Here is a 22,431-nt window from a genome sequence, read left to right on the forward strand (position 1 = left end):
ACTGGGAAATTCACTTTTGGCTTTTCATGGCATTTCCATCACCCTCCAGACTCTCCAATGTCCTCGCTGGAAGGACTAACCAGCTAGAGAACACCCGGTTAGTTAACCTCCTGTATTTATAGAGGGGCAGGAACCGAGATGGGGAAGGAAGGAGGAGCCTCAGGCCTTTGACCCTTCCTCCTGCACCTCAGCATCAGCTCTGCTCTGTCTCCTCACCCTCACCTGGAGAATGTGTCTTGACTGGATCCCCATCCTGCTCCTCCCTCCGCCACAGGCCTTTGTCCACCAGCTCCCCAGCCCAAAGAGTTAAGGATGGCAAGAACAACTACAAGAGCCATTATTTATGGAGTTCTTGCCCTGTGCCAGCAAGGAGTTAATTATCTCACCGAGTAAGAGAGAGGTTCCAAAAGTCACCCATTTTACAAATGAAGAAACTGAAGCCCAGGGAGTTAATCTCATGGCCAGGGTCTCTGAGGTAGGAAGAGGTTACATCCAGGATATGAATGTAGACCCATAAGTCTGGAGTCTCGCACTAACACGTATGCTTTGGGAATAATCAGTAAAAAAGTTTATAATCATGAGATTGGATTTGCAAGTTGGAGCATAGCATACATACCATCAAGTACAGAAATCATACTTGCATTGATCCGTGAGTTATCCAAAGGGAACACAACCGCTAACCAGTACCCACAAAAATAGAACATGACCAGCCCTACAACGGCCCTCTTATGTGCCCCTCCCAGGTCACTGACCTCTCTCCCCCAAGGGGAACCAATATTCTAACTTCTGAATTTGTTTTTCTTGTCTTTGAACTTGATTTAAATGGAATCATAGAGAGTGTCTTCTTTGGTGTCTGGCTTCTTTCATTTTGCTGCTAAGATTCATCAATATTCTTGAATGTGGCTGTAGTTAATTTTTATTTCTGTATAGTATTCCACTATAAAACGTATAACCCATTTTATTTATCCATTCCACTACTGATGAGGAATGGGTTGTCCCCAATTTGATGATATGCCAAAAAATGCTGCTCTGGACATCTTGTACATCTTTCGGTGAACATATGAACATATCTGTGTTGGGTATATACCTAAGCATGGAATTGTTGGGTCATAGAGTATGTGTACGTCCACCTTTAGGAGATACTACCAAAGAGTTTCAAAGTGTATTAAACAGTTTGCACTCCCAGCTGTGTATAAAAGTTCGAGTTGCTCTGCATCTCCACCAATGCTTGGTGCCGTCAGAGGTTTGATTTTAACCGTGGTGGTGTATGTGTAGTGGTAGCTCATTGTGGTTTTAATTTGCATTTTCCTACTGAGTAATAACGTCGAGCCCTTTTCCATTTCATTGTTCCCATTTGGTTATCTCTTTTTTTGAAGTGCCTTTGAAAATCGGTCCTTTTTTTCTGGTGGATTGTCTGTAATATTTTTATAAATTTATGAGAGTTAGTTAAATATCCTAGATAAGAGTCTTGTGTCAGATAAATGAATGGCATGTGTTTATCCCCTTTGTGCCTGCCCTTTTTCCTCTCTTAAAAGTTTCTTTTCACTGAAAGTTCTCATTTTTAATAATTTCCTGTTTATCTTTTGTTCCTTATGTTTACTATCCTTTGTGTTCTGCGAAATCTTTGCCTGCCCCAAGATCCTGAAACTGTTTTCCTAAGGTACCTACTATAGAAGTTATTGTAAAAACCCCCATTTAGATTTAAAATCCACCTGGAATTGACTTTTGTTGGTACAGCCGGTATGGAAAACAGTGTTTTCTCAAAGATTAAAGATCAGAGTTTTCTCAAAAGATTACAAATGGAACTCTCATATGATGAAGCAATCCCACTACTGGGTATAGTTCCGAAGGAAATGAAATCAGTATCTTCAAGTGATATCTGCCCTCCCATGTTCACTGCAGCACTTGTCATAATGTTACCGAACCAAAATGAATTCCCTATTTGGTGAGTTGAAATCAAAGCCTTTGCCAGAAATAGTTTTCACACAAAGTACAATTCATTTGCAGCAAATAAAGGGGACCATAGGGAATCGCTTCCAAAGCTTTGGCTCTCTCAGCAAGGGAAAACAAGTGCCTTTTATTTTTGGTAGGGAATAAATATTCAAAAGGAAAGTTTCGTCATCACGTATAGAGGTGGGTATAAGCTAGCCCAGGCGTAGTTTGAAAACATGACTTCACCTACATTTCGTGTTATGCTAATAAGGCTTAAGCTCCTCCAGGGGTGGAGATCTTAACATTAAAATGAAGCAAAAGTAACTTTGGACAATTCTTGGCCCATCTGTGCAGGCATTGCTTTTGCAGTGGGCTTTGGACTGGTTCAGGGTGGTTGGTGATTGCGTCTCTTAATGTAACTGAGAAACAACTTTGAGAAAGAGTTAAGGGGCCGGCCTGGTGGCGTAGTTGTTGGGTTTGGGCACACCACTTCAACAGCCTGGGGTTTGCAGATTAGGATCCCTGGCGCCGACCTATGCACTGCTCATCAAGCCATGCCGTGGAGACGTCCCACATATCAAACGGAGGAAGATGGGCAGAGATGTTAGCTCAGGGCCAATCTTCCTCAGCATAAAGAGGAAGATTGGCAACAGATGCTAGGTCGGGGCTAATCTTCCTCACCAAAACAACAAAAAAGAAACAGTTAAGTGCTTTCGAAACCGCCTTTGAGTTACTCGGGGCAGTTAGTTGGTGAGAACAATAGCCAAAGTATGGACACAACCTAAGTGTCTGCTGATGGATGAATGGACTAAGAAACATTACATGTATCTACAATTAAATATTATCCAGCTTTAAATATGAGAGAAATCCTGCCTTTTCTGAAAACACAGTTGAAATTGGAGGACATTATGCTAAGCGAAATAAGCCAGACACAGAAAGACAATTACTGCATGATCTCATTTACATGTGGAATCTAAAAACGTCAAACTTGTGGAAACAAAGAGTGGAATGTGGCTACCAGGGATGGAGGTTGGTGGGTGCGAGGGGAATAGGAGATGTTGGTCAAAGGGTACAAACTTTCAGTTATAACATGAGGATGTTTTCAAGATCTAATATAGAACGAGGTGACCAGAGTTCATAACAATGCATTGTATACTCAAGAAAATTGATCTTAAGAGTTCTTAGCATTAAAAAAAGGGGGAGTTGTTACAGGAGGTGACGGAACTCTTCATTAGCTTGATTGTGGTATTCATTTCACAATGTGTACATACATGAAAACATCACATTGTACACCTTCAATATATACAATATTTCTTTGTTAATCATACCTCAATACAGCTGGAAAAATATTTGTGCAGACTTCAGAAAATGCTTACGAATTAATGTGAATGAGGAAAACAAGAAGTGAAAGCACAAATGCAGCAGGGCCTGGGAGAAAGTTTGCCAAATGTTACCCGTGGGTGATACTGGCCTAAAGCAAGTTGACTCAAGGGAAGCCGTGTTGTAACTTAGAGTAACCTCTGACTAGCTCACTCAAGCTCTGTGTGTTTTACCTTGCACATAGCCTAGGAGATAAACAGCTCTGGGAAATAATCCTGGCTGACACACGTACCTCCCAAGGGTGATAGATGATAACTTTATTCTTTTGAGTTTCTTAGGAACATGACGACCTCCTCAGGAAGAACATCTATGCTGGCATCCATCATTGATGACAACTGAAAGACCTGGTGTGATGTCTCCAGTCTCCAATGCCAGATGGTCAATGTTCCTGAGTCCCCTCACAGCCCATTAGTCCCTACAGAACTGCCTCAGATTATGTGCTTGTTTAAGATGGTCTCTGGGACATGAGTCCATCATCTTCCGATTTTACTAGCTAATCGAGTAAATCCCTTTCCTGATCACCAACTCATCTTGCGATTGATTGGCTTCAAGGTTGCAGCAAGCAGAAGGAGCCTTTGCTCGGTTACACGGGCAGGGATTAGCAGTGATTATTAATTTATTCTTTACATCTTTCTCAATTTCTCACGTTTTTTAAAAGCACATTCACTTCACCAGGAGAAAACCAGCAGCAATTGTGAGTCACAACAAAAAGTGGAGAGATGAGAGTGTGCACCCCTAGCACTACTGGCCCCAGGAGGGCTGGAGGGAGAACAGTGGGCAGTGCAGGCAGCCCTGACCCTGCTTGGCCCAGGGTCTCCTTCCATAGAGCCTTCTAGTTGTCCACCAGGCCCCACCAGTGTGGCTGCAGAGCTCCTGCTGCAGGTGGCCCCCATCAGGGTGAAGCCCAGCTGAGTGGTGGCCTCTGAGTGACCAGCAGGACCTGGTTTGTGATCTTGGCCACAGGTGGGCAGGACCAAGGAGGGTTGGTGGCTCAGTTGGAGAGGGGTGGTGGAAGGCTGGACAGGGGCTGGGGCAAAGTATAGCAAGGGCCTGGGAGGGAGTCCCAGCAAAGGAACCAAGGGTTGGCAAAAGGGCAGGGCTATGTCTGAGAGATGCTGAGGAGCACGGGGGGGGTCACTGGGGCTCACGGAAGCTGCCCACGGCTGACAGTGACAAGAGTCTCCCTCAAGGTCACACAAGGCCCCTGACCCTGTGGCCTTCAACCCAGCTCCCACCTTGACCCTCTATCCTGTCCTCCCTACAGCCCTGTGAACTCTCCTCTGGGCCATTCATGGGACCAGGGAGTTCTGGGACTCAGGGCCAAGATTTTCCCGGAGATTTCTCATCTGGGTGGTGTTTAGGGACGTCCCCGCTCCCTTCTGCTCTGTGCTTGGTGCAGGACACCTGGGGCCGCCCTGAGCTGGACCATCAGTGATCTGAGGCTGTTCTCCTTTACTCTGCTGGGCTGACAAGGGGACCTGCATCTGGCAAGCTCAGCCATCTGCACAGGGGTGGAAATCTCAGGGCTGCCACTGCCATTATCTGCTTCACGCCTCGAGTCTCCTGGGCACCGCCATCTTGCATGACCTTTGCCCTCACTCCCCAGTGGAAGAGCCCATGGCCACGTTTACTACTGGCTGAAGGCAAAGGCACTGAGGGCAGCCAATGGCTCAGGGAGGACTGAGGGGTGCGTCCTGTTGGCGTTGATCATCTCTGGGCCCTGGCTGGACAGACAGGTGCACGGCAGGGCAATGGTGTTTCTGGGTCAGGCTGACGAGAGGCGGGGTGAGTCAGTGACTGGAGCCCCCACTTGGGATCCCGGGTGTGTTTTCCCCTCTGTGCCTCTCCTTGGTGAGAAAAGCTCACAGCCTCTGCACCACCCTCACGCCTCGACCCTTAAAGAAGTTTAAGCTCTATAAAGTCAGTTTGTGGGAAAAGTGAATCTATGCTCTGCCTTTCTTCTTTCCCTGTGGATAAGCAAGAGAGAACTGTAAACATACTTCCTTTCACCATGAGAAGACATTACTACTTTTACCTGTATGTACTAGAAATTTAGCTACTTACCTTCTTAACTTTGTTGAAAATGTCATGAATTTCCCTGGGGATTATTCCTAAATCATCTTTGGAACCGATCATGGTATATGTTTTGCCTGAAGCAGTCTGCCCGTAGGCAAATATAGTACCCGCAGAAACAAAACAGACACACGCAAGAATAAAAATGAATCTAGAGTGTGTAAAACTATCAATACTGTTGAACAGACACCCAAGACTAAATAAAGCATTTCTGCAGTGAATACAAACCATTGTAGCCTTGCATGGCAGAGTCTATGATTGGTACTGTTATTTCTTCATACACATTTTCAGTCGATTCATTATTGAGAAAGACACGATCTAAAAAAAAACAAAAACACAGAAGTTAAAGCAAACAAATCAACTATGCATTCATTCTGAATTAGTAGTTGCCCAAAGAAATAAAATTGTCAGAATATGGTATGATAAAATATTTGTCACAATATTTTCTTCAACTTAGTAGTCCTCTGAAAATACACTTCTCTATAAGGTAAACTGTGTTGGTTCTCACACACAAAAAAACACAAGTCAGTTATCCTATGTGCTTTCAAGAGGGAGTAAGGCATAGTGGCTGAATGTGGGGGTCTATAATCTGACTGTCTGCGAATCTTGGTTCTGCAAGTAAGTACAAGCTGTGTGACTTTGGGCAAGGTGGTTGATGTCTCAGTGCCTAAATTCCCTAACCTGTAAAATGAATACATATTATCTTCCTTATAGAATTACTGTGAGCATATGGTTAATACTCGGGAAATGTGAACTATTACTATTCTTTGAGAAATTTTAGTGTTTATACCATGTCTAGCAAGAAGGCCTGGCTCAAACTAAACCAGGAAATGCAGACATTTGGAAGAAAAGTACTGAACGAAGCTGAGGTGGTACAGAGAATGGCCGGTTGGCTGGCTGCTGAAGGCTGGCTTTAGGGCAGCATTTGCACTGATGAATCCACTAGTCCAGGATGCAGTTTCTGATTTTGTCAGCGCATCAGGAATGGACCACTCTTTCAGTGGTGGCCTCACATTAGAAAGCTTACAGGAATGCATTTGTAAATCAGGAGGGAAATGTACGGACCATCTTGAGAAACTCAGTGATGACACTGCTCGCACCATGACCACATATCTGCCCTTGTAGGTGGAACCATATGGAGAGCCAAAGTGCCATTGGAAAGCTGTTGGGGTCCTGATTTCAGAGCAAGGACAGATGGCAGGATTATTCAGGTCTCAACGCCAACAGCTTCAGACAGGTGGGTGAGTCCAAATCCTTTTTGAGCATGCACGGCCACTGACAACCTATAGTACTTGAGTCTGAATGCCTGTGTATCCCTTGTTCTTGGTTTTCTAATCTCTGGCACACACTGTTTTACCTTTTTAAAAATTATGTTGATACTATCAAATAGTCTTTTAGCAGGAATCATTTTTTAACCTATACATCTTTGCTCCAAAGCCTTATATGCTGGGTTTCTAGTGTAACACTAACTCGACAACCTAAGCACTCGTACTCCTAAGGTTGTTGAGAGGACCTCACTGTCCTCTACGGTGCCTAAGTGGAAACATGGTAGTGTGGCTGGAACATAGATCTGACTCCCCCATCTGCTGGCTGTGTGACTTGCGTATCAGTTCCTCATTAAAATGGGAAGGTACATACTGCACAGGCTGGTTAGGAGAAATAAATGAGTTAATATACATGAAGTGCTTAGAATGGTGTCTGGCACATTGTCAGCACATATATGTGTGGGAAATCAATACACAAATCAGCCTAGCCAATGTTGAGGGCCTCCAAGTCCCTTTCTCCCAGCTGGTTCTCACTCATCCTGCAGGCTCCAGGGTAAGTGGTACCATTTCAGACACCTAGACTAGTTAGACCCCCTGCTACAAACTCCCACAAAGCTATGTCATCACGAGTGTAATTAGTTGTTGAAAGCCTTTCTTCCCACCATATGATAAGCTCCACAAAAGTGGTGGTAGGTCCCTGCTGTATTCTAGCAAAGAAGGAATATCTTCACTATTTATTCTGTCAAGAGTTTTCCTGAAAATAATTGTGGAAAGAATATACTAAACTGAAACATCTTAAAGATGACTCGACATTAAGCAACAAATTTTGGGCTTACAGAGTCTTAGGCCACAAATACACTAACAAATAAGAGGAACAATGTTAGTTTCAGTCATAAGGCACTATGACTATAATCGTGTTTTAAATATCAATTTATTACCTTACTTATCATATATGATAAACAACTTTTTAAAATTTCCACTGAAGGAGTTTACAGAAGGCTTAGTCTGATCTTTAATGACAAATGCAGTATTATTGAAAAGCCTTTTGTACTCAATAGAAAAGAATAATACGTTAACGTTTGATGCTATTATAAGCTTACCAAAATTGAAGGATATACTTCCATCAACTTGATAAATATTATTATTGTCAGTTTTCCAGGGATCTTGCATAGCCCCTCCAAGAGCTTCTTTCCTAAAAGAATAAAAACAGTGCATTTTAATACAACTGGTTTTGAAGTCATGTTACATGAAAGAGAATTTTAAAGATTTCATATTCTGAAGAATATTTCAAAAGATCTTAATGACCTATACTATATACAAGAGCAATGTGGAAAGTCCCCCGTTGAGGGCTCAGCACTTTTAAGTGGGGCTTCAGCGACCTCCTGCCCTGTCATGGGCCTTTCATTGGGAAGCTCTCCACTCCCCTCCCCCTACATAGTACTGGCCACTGAAGAGAGACATTCAAATCCAACTCCAATTATGTCCTTCCTGCTTAACATCTTTCAAAACCATCTGAAATCCTTAATATGGCACATGAGACTGGGATCATGTTTATTTCTCTCTTCAACCTTATCTTCCTCTAACTTCCTATATACACCCTAACTCCATACAAATCAACTATCTGAAGGTTCCCCCAAGATAACAGATTCAATCCCTCTGTGCCTGGAATACCCTGGCTGGCTTACCCTTCCAACAAGTAACTTAACTATTCTTTCATTCCTGAAAAGTGTCAGGAGTTTCCTGACACCAGCCCTGCCCCTTTCCCCAAGTTGTTATCTAACAGAAGGACTAATGAGCCCTCAGCAAACACTCTCCACCTGCCTGTCATAGCACTTGTCACGATGTATTGTAATGGTTTCTTTATGTAGCTGTCTTCTAATGCATTAGATAATGAGCTCCTGAAAAATAGGAAATTCCTCATCTGGATATGCTCATTTATTAAACACTCTAATATTTAACACATAATTCTCAAACAGAAAAATGTGTTTGTATTCTTGGGGAGGGGCAGAGATTAGAGAAGCAAAAAGCCTTCATTTCTTCCCGTTCCCCAGGGCAACAACGGTAGTACCTACACTGTACCAAAAAAAAAAAAATGGACTTCAATACTGATAAATCTCAGTCCTTCAACATTCTGCATGCTGAATTCAGCCATTGACTGTGAAGTCTTGAGCGCCTTCTGAACCCAGTGCAACAAGACAGACTCGGCCTTGCTGTCAAGGACACAGTAGAGGGGGAGACAGCCTAGTGCACCAGGACCACCTGTGAGGAGCACCAGAAGCTCTTTCCCACAGGTGTCCCTGATGGGAGGGGTGAGCAAGCGGGGGCAGGGTCACGGGGGTGAGGGCCTGAGTTACAGCGGAGTCAAGCGAATCCCACAGCTGGACCCTCCAACCCCTCCTTGTCACTGTACCAAGAAGGAAACCATGCAAGGCTGTGCGGGAATGGGTGGCGAGGAACAACTCCTCAGCTCGGGGCTGCCGCGGGGACCTGGCCGGGTCGTGCCGCCTACCTGCTGAGGGGCCGCAGGCGCACGCAGACGGTGATGGCCTTCTCCTCCGCCATCCTGCCGGCCATCCTGCCTTGAACGGGAACTGGTCCAGATGCCGCGCTGCAGCTGCGGAGCGCCAGGCCTCCCCGCTTAGAGCTTTCAATTTCCCCAACGCCGCGTTTGAATGGGCTGCCGCCTCCTGATGCTTCTCACCTGCAGCGCATGCTCAGCTAAAGGGGGCAGGGGGGTTAAGGAGTCTGGAGATAGCGCGCTAGGGGAATGCAGAGAGCCGCTATCCCAGTAATAGCAGAAATTGCTGTCACCTGCTGAAAGCCACTGAAGGGCAGGCAGCCATTTACAAACACATCCTCCACCGCACTCTTCAAGAGTTTGCAATCTGTAGAAAAAACAACGCAGAAAAACTTTTTCACTAACAAAAGAGAATTATGACATTTAAACAATCACACTTTATTTTTTCATTAAAAAGAGTCAAACGACGAGCTGCAAGTCACTACCCAGCCCAGAAACATAAGAAACTTGTGCTCTTTAGAAACTCTGAGATTTAGGTTTCTCCTCTTGCTTTCTTTTTCTTGAAACTCCTGTTTCCCTTGGCTGTCAGTTCCTGAAAGGTTGACTTAGGAAAAGAATTACCGAAGAATGGAAAAACTCACTTAGTAATGAGCTGAAACTTTTATTAGCGGAAGTGGGAAAGTGATTCTAAATTCTTTCCCAGAAACAGTGCTTGATTTTCTTTGTTTTAAAGATTTTTTAATTTATTTATTTATTCCCCCCAAAGCCCCAGTAGATAGTTGTATGTCATAGTTGCACATCCTTCTAGTTGCTTTATGTGGGACTCGGCCTCAGGATGGACGGAGAAGTGGTGCCTCGGTGCACGCCCGGGATCCGAACCTGGGCCGCCAGCATCGGAGCGCGCGCACTTAACAGCTAAGCCACGGGGCTGGTCCTTCCTTTGCTTTAAATATGCATCACAGTAAAGTATTACGTATTCTGTAGGAGATTTCATTTTCTTTCAGTCCTTTTCTTAGTTGATTTAAGATGCATCAAGAATTACCTCCTTTCAGGGTCCGCCCGGTGGTGCAGCAGTTAAGTGTGCGTGCTTCACTTCGGTGGCCCAGGGTTCGTATGCTTGGAACCCCGGGCAGGCACCAATGTACCGCTTGTCAAGCCATGCTGTGTCAGTGTCCCATATAAAGTAGAGAAGATGGGCACAGATGTTAGCTGGGGGCCAGTCTTCCTCAGCAGAAAGAGGTAGCCTGGCATCGGATGTTTGCTCAGGGCCAGTCTTCCTCACAGACAAACGTTTTAAAAAAGAATTCTCTCCTTTCCCTCACCAAAAACATGACCTGCAGTTACTAACAACGGTTCATTATTTAGAGGAGTAGAGAAGTCTATTGATTCAATAAAACTATTTTGGAGGGTAATTTTGCAATATCAATAAAATATGAAAGGCACGTGTATGCCAGCAATTCTAAGACTTTATTTATAGATATATTTGAAGTGATGAAATCCCGCCATTTGTGACAACATGGATGGGCATTGAGGGTATTATGCAAAGTGAAATAAGTCCGAGGGAAAAAGTCAAATACCATATGATCTCACTCATTAAGTAGTAGATAATAACAACAACAAACAAACACATAGAGACAGAGTTTGGATTGGGGGTTGCCAGAGGGGAAGGGGGGAGGGAGGAGGGGGAAACGGATAATTTGGCACATGTGTGTGGTGATGGGTTGTAATTAGTATTTGGGTGGTGAACATGATGTAATCTATGCAGAAATAGAAATATAATGATGTACACCTGAAATTTATACAATGTTATAAACCAATGTTACTGCAATAAACAAAAAATTTTAAAAAAGTGAAAAGCAAATAAATAAATAAATAAATAGACAGATAGATATATTTGAATGACTGTGCAAGGACATACATATGAGGTTATTAGTTGCAGCGTTGTTTACAGTAGCAAATGGCCGAAAACACATTAAATTCCAATAAATATGGCACTAATTAAGTGGATGGCATTTTATCAATACAATGAAACACTATGTAGCCAGTAAAAAGAATGATATTGCTCTTTATGTGTACTTTAGAAAGCCATCCCAGATGTTTCATTAGCTGAAAGAAATCTAAAGTGGAGGACTGTATGCACAGTGTGGTCCTATTTGATATTTTCAAAGGATATTTGTATGTCTCGATATGCATACATGATTTCTGGAATGGTACACAGAATATGCCTAGTTTCTTTGGACAGGGAGGACTCAGTTAGATAATGGATCAGCCTTTCATTGTCCAGTAGTTCCCCCTTATCTGTGGTTTTGCTTTCTGTGATTTCAGTTACCTGAGGTCACCTGCAAACTGAAAATATTAAATGGAAAATTTTAGAAATAAATAGTTCCTGAGTTTTAAATTGTATGTCACTCTGAGTGTCATGTTGAAATCTCGAGCCATTCTGCTCTGTCCTGCCCTGGACGTGACTCATTCCTTTGTGCAGCAGATCCACCTTGTGTCCACTACCCACCCATCAGTCACAGTAGCAATCTTGGTTATCAGATCGACCATCGGTATTGCAGTGCTCGTGCTCAAGTCACCCTTATTTTACTTAATAATAGCAGAAAAGCACAGGAGGAGTGATGCTTGGCCATTTGGATATGCCAAAGAGAAGCCACAGAGCAGCTGCTCTCATAGAGCTACGATTCTCTGAGGGCTGATGGATAGTGCACAAACTTCCCTCTCTATTCCTATCTCTGTCTCTCTCTCTACTGCTATTGGGTGGTTGTGAGAAGAGGAGTACAGCCTGATCAAGGGAGAGATTGATAAGGTGGGGGTGGGGGTGCTAGTTTCTTATGAAACACATTCTTGTGGGTAGAAGCAGAAAATACAGAATAAACATGTAAGTAAAATAAGATGATGAGAGGAGGGGCCACTTTAGATGGGGTGTTCAATGAAGGCCAAGGGAGGGGACCTTTGAGGTGAGACCTACATGATAATAATTAGCCAGACTTGGGAGGTAGGAGAGAGGGCTTACCAGACAGAGGGACAAGTAAGTCAAAGAATCAAAGGCTCGTATGTTAGCCACGTGTCTGAGGCACAGAAAGAAAGCAACTGTAGCTAGAGCATTTTGGGTAATGGAGAGAGGTAGGTGGGGCCAGGTCCTGTGGGGCTTTGTGGACCATGATGAAATGTTTGGATGTTATTTAATAGTGAGGAGAAGCCTATGGGAGACTTTAAGCAAGAGAGTGAAAAGGGATTCACTAATTCCTCCAAAGAAGATTTTCGTTTCTATTTCACTATGAAAGTAGGAGCAGGCAGAATAAACTTTGCAATGACTCCTGTCAGCTTGTCTACCCACCCACTTGTCTGTGCCCATTTCCACAGTCTTCCAGATTGTAATAAGATGAACAAATGTCTTCCACTCTGACAATCTCCCCACCTGTGCACTGGATCCTACCCCTTCCTGCCTACTCTTCTCTCTCTTGCATCGTCATTTCCCCTGCTCAATTAAACCAATCTCCTCAGCAAACACATGCCTTAGTTTCTCCCATCTTGGACATCTGATAGATACTGCAAGCTTAAAATACTGATACCAAATTCATGATCTTCCCCTCAAAATCTGCTCAAACCAGTTTTCCACATCTCAGTTGATGGCAAATCCACCCTTCCAGTTACCCAGGCCACAAACGGTGGAGTCCTGATGCTTGACTTCTTTCTCCCAAAGTTGACATTCAATGTGCCTGAGAATTATGTTGGGGCTACCTTGAGAATATTCCAGAATATGATCAGTTATCACAACTTCTGCTATCCATCGGATCCAAAACAGCATCATCTCTCACGGAACTCATTTCCATGTTTCTACCTTTGCCCACCCCCACTGCCAGTCTATTCTCAACACAGCAATTTCAGTGATCCTTTTACAATGTAAGTCAGGTCATGTTAATCCTTTCTGAAGACCCCCAGGGCCACTGATTCTGATTTTTCTCAGGATAAACCTACAGTCTAACTGTCTCCTGAGCTGTACAAGACTCTGCCCCTTCTTACCCTCTGGCCTTACCCCCTGCACTCCCTTTTTCCCTCTCCATTCAAGCCACACTGGTCTCTTCACAGTTTCTTGAATACTAGACAGGCTCTGTCTCTCTCTCTCTCTCTCTTTTTTTTTTTTTTTTGCTAAGGAAGACTCACCATGAACTAAAATCTGTTGCTGATCTTCCTCTTTTTTTTTATGTGAGCTGCCACCGCAGCATGGCCACTGACAGATGAGTGGTGTGGTTCCATGCCTGGGAACTGAACCCAGACTGCTGAAGTGGAGCACGCTGAGCTTTAACCACTAGGCCATCGGGGCTGACTCGACAGGCTCCCTCTTGAATAAAGCCTTTGCACTGGCTGTTCTTTGCCTGTTAGGCCCTTACCCAAGCTATCTATGTTTTTCTTCTTCCATTTAATTCTGGGATCTACTCAGATGTCACCTTCTCAGAACTCTGTCTGTATAAAAGAGCAACTTTCTTGTCTGCTCCCTCTGTTTCTTTACTCCTCTTCTTCTTTTAAAATATTATAACTTTCAGATATAATATCTGTGTGTTAATTTGTGTATATATTTTTCGTCTTCTCTCACTAAAGTGTCATCTCTATGAGGCTAGAGGCCTAGTTTTTATTTACTCATTATTCCTTGCACCTAGAAAGATTCTTGGAGTATGGTAAACATTCAGTTAAAAAAATTTCTTATTCAATCACTCAATATATACATATTGGTGTAATATCTGGAAAGATACATGGAATACCCTTAGTCTCCTTTGGAGGGGAGGACTAAGCTAGAAGATAGACCTACCCATGGTGGTGGCACCTGTGACCCCAGCCCACTCAGAAGTGGTGATGATGCCCACAAACATGGTACCACCAGCAGTGTTGGTGACAGCAACCCCAGAAAAGCCAGGAACAGCAGCAGAGGCAGCATGAGCGACTCCAGTCCCCCTAGTCACAGCAGCACTTGAGGCTGCAAAGAGCGAGTTAGCAATGGCAGTGGAGCCTGTGACCCCAGTCCCCCCAGCTAGAACAGTGCCTGCAACCCTGGCCCACCACCTGTGGCAGTAGCACCTCTGGACCAAACATCCTCGCATGTGGCAGGGTGCTCATGTCCTTGGATCCTGCCCCACCCTCTCCCTCCTCCCACTGTAGTGGGGGAACCCATGACCCAGGTGACCCTGGAATCAGCAGAGAGACTAGACAGCCTGGGGAGCTCAGTGGTGATGCCTGAGATTGCAGTGACACCAGCAGCAGCAAAGCACCAGCAACCTTGGAGGCACAAGCGGCACAACAAGGGCACCAGGAACACCACTGAAAGAGGCAGTGGAGGGTGGAAAGCACAGCCATTCAAATACAACCAGAAGCATCTCAGAATCAAAGTACACAAAGCCCTACCTAAATAAGAACGGTACTCACTACTAGAAATGCACCAGCAGAAGAACAACTCATCAAGCACCATGGAAAAATATGGTAACACGTTATCACAAAAAGAAAACAACAACTCTCCAGAAACCAAACTTGAAGTTATGGAAGATTGCAGTCTAGCCAATACAGAATTCTAAATAGCTGTCATCAAGAAACTCAATGAGCTACAAGAAAACTCAGCAAGACAGCTCCTTGAGCTCACGAATAAAATCAATAAACAGAAGGAGTACTTTATCAAAGAGATTGAAATTCCAAAAAAGAACCAAACAGAAATTCTGTAGCAGAACTCAAAAAATGAGATGAACAAGACAGTAGAAAACATTGGAAATAAAGCACACCATATGGAAGTGAAAATTAGCGAACTCAAAGATAGAAACTTAGAAATGATAGAGGTAGAAGACAAGAGAGAAATAAGATTTAAATAAAAATGAAAAATTAACAAATTCTGTGAGAAATATCCAACTCCATTAGCACAATACCCTCAAGCTTTATCCATGTTGCAAAGGGCAAGATTTCATCTTTTTTTATGGCTGAGTAGTATTCCATTGTGTACATATACCACATCCTCTTTATCCATTTGTCCCTTGATGGGCACTAGGGTTATTTCCAAGTCTTGGCTATTGTGAATAATACCACAATGAACATAGGTGTGTATATATCTGTACCTATTCGTGTTTTCATGATCCTTGGATAAATACCCAACAGTGGGATAGCTGGATGATATTGTAGTTCTATTCTCAGTTTTTTGAGGAATCTCTATACTGTTTTCCGTAGTGGCTGCATCGGTTTGCATTCCCACCAGAGTGTTTGACACTTTCCTTCTCTCCACATCCTGTCTGACGCTTGGTGTTTCCTATCTTGTTAATTACAGCCATTCTGGTGGGAGTAAGGTGATAGCTCATTGTAGTCTTGATTTGCATTTCCCTGATAGTTAATAATGTTAAACATCTTTTCATGTGCCTGTTAGCCATGTGTATCTCTTCTTTGGATAAGTGTCTGTACAGATCTTTTGTCCATTTTTTAATTGGGCTGTTAGCTCTTATGTCATATCATTCTTTGAGAATATTATATGGCAACCCTCATACTTGACCACCATTATTTCTGAACACCTTCATAACTGATCACCCCTTTATCAGACCAGCCTCATGTCTGACAACCCTCATAACTGATCACCCTCATATCTCACCAACTTCATATCTGTTCACACTCATATCAGACCACCCTCATGTCTTACCACCCTCATATCTGGTCTCCATTATATCTGGCCACTATCACATCAGGTCACCCTCATATCTGATCACCCTCAGTATATGATCCCCCTCATATAAGACCAACCTCATAAGTGGACCCCCTCATATATGTTCACCCTTATATCTGACAACTCTTGTATCAGACTACCCTCATGTCTTCTCACATTAATATCTGATTGCCCTCATAACTGTTCCTTCTAACACATGACGATGCTAATATCTGACCATCTTCAGACCTGATCACCCATATATCTGAATCCCCTCATATTTCATCACCCCCCGATGTACCCAACATCCTATCAGATCACCCTCATATACGATAGTCCTTAATATCTGATCAGCCTTGTATCTGATTACCATCATATCTGACTACCTCATATCTGGCCAGCTCGATTTCTGACCAACAATATTTGTGACAAACCTCACATCTGACCACCCAGATATTAGATCACCCTCATATCTGTCCGCCATCATGTCTGTCCACTCTCAAAACTGATCATCTTCCTATTCTACCACTCCTAAATTATCACTCTCACATATGACCACCCACATATATGACTACTCTCATATATAACCACCCTCATACCTGGCATCCTTAATATACAACGACTCTCGTATCTGACCACCCTCATATCTGCCCACCCACATATCTGGCCACCCTGATATCTGACCATCCTCATATATGGCCATCATCATATCTGATCACCTTTATCTGACGAACAACATATCTGACCATCCTCGTATCTGGCCACTCTCAATTCTGACAATCCCTTTATCTGCCAACCCTCATATTTTACCACTCACATGTCTGATCACACTCATCTGATCACCCTCTTACCTGACTACACTCATATCATATCATCCTAATTTCTGATCAACCTCGTATCTGTCCACCCTCATGTCTGGCCAACCTCATATTTGGAAAGTCAGATATCTGACAAGCCTCACATCTGATCAACCTGATATCTGACCACTCTTAAATGTGATCACCCTCATATCTGAAAACGCTGATATATGAACACCTGCATATCTGTTTGCTCTCATATAAGATCGTCCTCAATATTGGACCACCCTCATATCTGGTCCCATTCATATGTGACAAACTTCATATCTTATCACCCTTATATCTGACCAACCTCACATTTGACCACCCTCATATCTCATCACCCTCAATTCTTTTCTTTTTTTTTTTTAATTTTTGGTTTATTGTAGCAGCATTGGTTTATAACATTGTATAAATTTCATGTGTACATCATTATACTTCTATTTCTGAGTAGATTACATAATGTTCACCACCCAAGTGCTAATTACAACCCATCACCACACACATGTGTCTAATTATCCCTTTCGCCCTCCTCGCTCCCCCGTTAACCTCTGTTAAACAACATTCCAATCTCTATCACTATGTGTTTGTTGCTGTTATTATCTACTACTTCATGAGTGAGATCATATGATATTTGACCTTCTCCCTCTGACTTATTTCACTTTGCATAATACCCTCAATGTCCATCCATGTTGTCACAAATGCTGGATGTCATCGTTTGCTATGGCTGAGTAGTAGTCCGTCGTGTGTATATACCACATCTTCTTTATCCACTCGTCCCTTGATGGGCACTTAGGTTGCTTTCAAGTCTTGGCTATTGCGAATAAAGCTGCAATGAACACAGGGTTGCATGTATCTTTACACATTGTTGTTTTCAAGTTCTTTGGATAAATACCCAGTGGTGGAATAGCTGGATCATATGGTAGTTCTATCCTTAATTTTTTGAGGACTCTCCATACTGTTTTCCATAGTGGCTGCATCAGTTTTGACTCCCACCAGCAATGTATGAGAGTTCCCTTCTCTCTACATCCTCTCCAACATATCTGACCACCTTCATATATGTCAACCCTCATATCTGATCACCCTCTTCTCTGACCACCCTCTTATCTGATCACTCTTGTAGATGACCACCCTGATATAAGATCACTCTCATATATGATGTCCCTCAATATCTGATCACACTCCTCTTGGACCACTCTCATATCTGTTCACTCTTATATCTGACCCTACTCATATCAGACCACCCTCATATCTTCCCATCTTAATATCTGACCACCCTCATATCTGTTCTCACGAATATCTCATGATGCTCCTATCTGGCCATCTTCAGATCTGATCACCTGTATATCTGAAAACCCTCATATCTGATCACACCCATATCAGCCCTCCATCAAAGCAGATCACATCGTATACAATTGTCTTGAATATCTGATCACCCTCATGTCTAATCCCAGTCAGATATGGCCACCCTCCTATCTGATCACTAGTACTGACCACTCTCCTATCAAACCACCCACATACTTTGCCAACCTCATATTTCATAACGCTTTTCTCTGAACAAATTTATATCTGACCGCATTCACATCTGACCACCATCATAACTGATCACCCTCACATATGATCACCTTCAAATCAGAACACAATCACTTCTGATCACCCTCATATATGACCACACTTATATCTGGCAACTCACTTACCTGATCACGCTTATTTCTGATAGCTCATATCTTATTACACTCATATCTCATCACACTCATATCTGTCCACTCTGATATCCTTCTAACCTCATATCAGGAAACACTGATTTCTGAATATCGTCTTATCTGATCGCCCTCATAGCGAAACATCAATATTTATGCACCTTTATATGTAATCTCCCTCATATGTGGAAACACTAATATCTGTTCACACATACATATGACCAACCTCCTATCTGACCAACCTCATATCTTCTCACAATCATATCAGATCACTCGTATATCTGATCACCCTCATATCTGGCAACCGTCATATCTGGCCACCTTTGTTTCTGAGCATCATTATATCTGACAGCCCTCATATCTGACTACCCAGTTATCGGGTCACCATCGTATCAGACCAACATCACTTCTGACCACCATCTTATCTGATGACCATCATATTTGAGCACCTTCCTATAGGACCACCCTCATATATGACCACCCACATATATGATCACACTCATATCTGGCCACCCTCATACCTGACCACCCTAATATACAATCCCTCTCATATCTGATCACCCTCATATCTGACCACCCTCATATGAGTCAACACTCTTATCTGACAACCCTCAAATCAGATCACAATCATATTTAATCACCCTCATATCTGAGCATGCTCACATGTGGCCACCCTTGTGTGGGACCACTCTCATATCTGCCCACACTCATATCTAGCCGCCCTGATATCTGACCATCCTCGTATATGGCCACCATCATATCTGATCGCCTTTATGTGATCATCTTACCTCACCACCCTCATATCTGGCCACCCTCATTGCTGATGACCCCTTTTCTGACAACACTCATATCTTATCACCCTGATATCTGATTACACCCATCTGATCACCCTCTTATCTGATTAAATTCATATGTGATCAACATCTTGTCTGGTCGCCCTCATATCTGTCCACCCTCATGTCTGGCCGTCCTCATATCTGGACAGTAAGATATCTGATATACCTCACATCTGATCCCCCTCATATCTGACCACCCTCAAATGTGATCACCCTCATATCTGAAAACCCTGATATCTGACCATCCTCAAATCTCTTTGCTCTCATATCTGATCGCCCAATATCTGATCATCCTCATATCTGACCCCCTTCATGTTTGGACACCCTCATATCTGATCATCCTCATATTTGCCCTACCTCTGATCTGGCCAACCTTATATGTGGCCCCCCTCATATCTGACAACCTTGATATCTGATTACCCTCATGTCTGACCAACCTCATATCTGATCACACTCATATCTGACCACCCACATATGTGAGCCTGCTCATATTTGACCACCCTCAGTTCTGACCGCCCTCCAATCTGACCAGCCTTATATTTGACCACATTCATATCTGATCACCATCTTTTCTGATCTCCCTCACATGTGACCAGCCTCATATCTGACCAACCTCATGTCTGATCACAGTCCTTTCAGACATCCCTCATACCTAACCTCTCTCTTGTCCTATCAGACTCATATCTGATCAACTTCACACTTGATAACATTCTTCTCTGACCACCCTCATACCTCGCCACTTTTATATCTAATCACGATTATTTTTGACAACCATGATATCAGATCATCCTCATATCTGACCATCCTCATATCTGACCAACATCATAGCTGATCTCCGTATAATCTGATTACCCTCATATCTGATCACCCTTGTCACTGAGATACCTCATATCTCCTCACACTCATATCTGACCACTCTCCTATCTGTTAACCCTCATATTTGATCACACTCATATGTGATCACCCTCCTATTTGATCACTCTCATGTCTCTCCACACTCATATCTGGTCACCAACATATCTGATACTATTCGATACGTGATCACCCTCATGTCTAATCACACTCATATCTCACCACCCCAATATCTGATAACTCTCTTATGTGACCACCCTCATATCTGTTCACCATCTTTTCTAACCACACTCATATCTGATCTCCTTCATATCTGTTTGCCCTCAATATCTGACAACACTCTTATCTGACCACACTCATATCTGATCACTGTCATATATGTCCACTCTCAATTTGCTATCAACTTCATATCTCATCACCCTAATATCTGAGGACCCTCACATTGGATCTTCCTCATATCTGAATCACCTTCATATATGACCACCCTCATAAATGACCACTTCACATATGGCCACTCTCATTTCTTACCACCTTCATATCTGACCACCCATATATCTGACCACCCCCCTCATATCTGACAACCTTCGTATCTGACAACCTCATGTCTGGCCAGCCTCATGTTTGATCACCCGTATAGGTGATCAGGCTCATATCCTATCATCCTGAATATCAGACGACTGTCATAGCTCATCTCCCTCCTGTCTGACCTCCCTAATATCTAATCACCATCTGAATTGACCACCTCATATCTGACCACCTTCATGACTGACCACTCTCATATTTGATCATCCTCATATCTGATCACATTCATATATCACCACCCTCATATAAGATCACCCTCATATGTGAAATCCCTCATATCTGACCACTCTCATATCTGATCACGATTTTATCTGACCTCTTCATATCTGATCATCCACATATCTGTTCTCCCTCAATGACTGATCACCCACATATCAGACCACCGTCGTATATGACCACCCTCATATAGTCTCAAACTCTTATTGGAAAACCCTCCTATCTGAACTCACACTTGTCTGTCCACCCTCATATCTTTCCAACTTCATATCTGATCACAATTTTATCTGGCATCCCTTATATCTGATCACCTTCATATCTGACCACAGTCATATCTGATCACCATCCTGATTAGTGTTATATCTGACCACTCTCATTTCTAATCACCCACATATAAGTTATCAATAAATATCTGATCACCCACATATCTGATCACCATTTTATGTGATCACCCTCATGTCTGACCACACTCGTATCTGGCTACCCTAATATCTGATCATCCACATATATGAACACCCTCATATTTTGTCTCCCCCATATCTGATCAACCTTCATCTGATTGACTTCAATCTGATCACCCTAATATTTTATTACACTCATTTATGTTCACCTTAATAGCTGACCACCCTCATATCTGGCCATTCTTATATCTGGCCAACCTCATATCCGACCACCCTCATGTCTGTCTGCTCTCTTATCTGAATCACAATTATTTCATCACCCTAATATCCGACCATCCTCATATCTGGCCACCCACACATCTTATGACCCTTATAACCGACAACCTTCACAACTCATCACCCTCATGTCTGACCACCCGCATATCTTGCCCCATTCATATCTGATCACCCTTATATCTGACAACCATCATATCTGATCATCGTCCTTTCTGACCACCCACATTTCTGATCACACTCATATCTGCCCAACCCTCATATCTGGCCCCCTTTCATAAATAACACCCTGATATCTGATCACCATCATACCAGACCACCCTCATATATTACCAGCATCAGGTCTAACCACCCTCCTGCCTGATGATCCTTATATCTGACTATCCTCATGTCTGATCGCCCTCATATCTGATTACCCACATGTTGGACCACCTCATATCTGATCACCATTATATTAGACCGTCCTCATAGGTGTCTAACATCATATCAGACCAAACTCATATCTTATCACCCTTTTAAGTGATCAGCCTTATTTCTGAGGCTGACAACCTATAACTGACAACCCTCATATCTCATCACCCTAATATATGACCACATCATATCTGATAACCCTCATATCTCATCCTCGTCTTATATGATCACTCTAAAATAATATCAGTCCCATACCTGTCCCCCCTCATACCTGATCGCCCTGATATCTGATAAATCTCGAATCTAACCACACTCATAGCTGATCACCCTTATATCAGACCATCCTCATACATGATCAACATCATATCAGGCCACAGTCGTATCTGGTCATCATTGTAAGTGATCACCCTCATTTCTGACCACCCTCATATCTCATGACCCCTATAACGGATAGCCATCATAAATCATCAATCATATATGACCTTAGTC

This window comes from Diceros bicornis (assembly GCF_020826845.1).
Source record: "Diceros bicornis minor isolate mBicDic1 chromosome 30 unlocalized genomic scaffold, mDicBic1.mat.cur SUPER_30_unloc_2, whole genome shotgun sequence".
Classification (NCBI taxonomy): domain Eukaryota; kingdom Metazoa; phylum Chordata; class Mammalia; order Perissodactyla; family Rhinocerotidae; genus Diceros; species Diceros bicornis.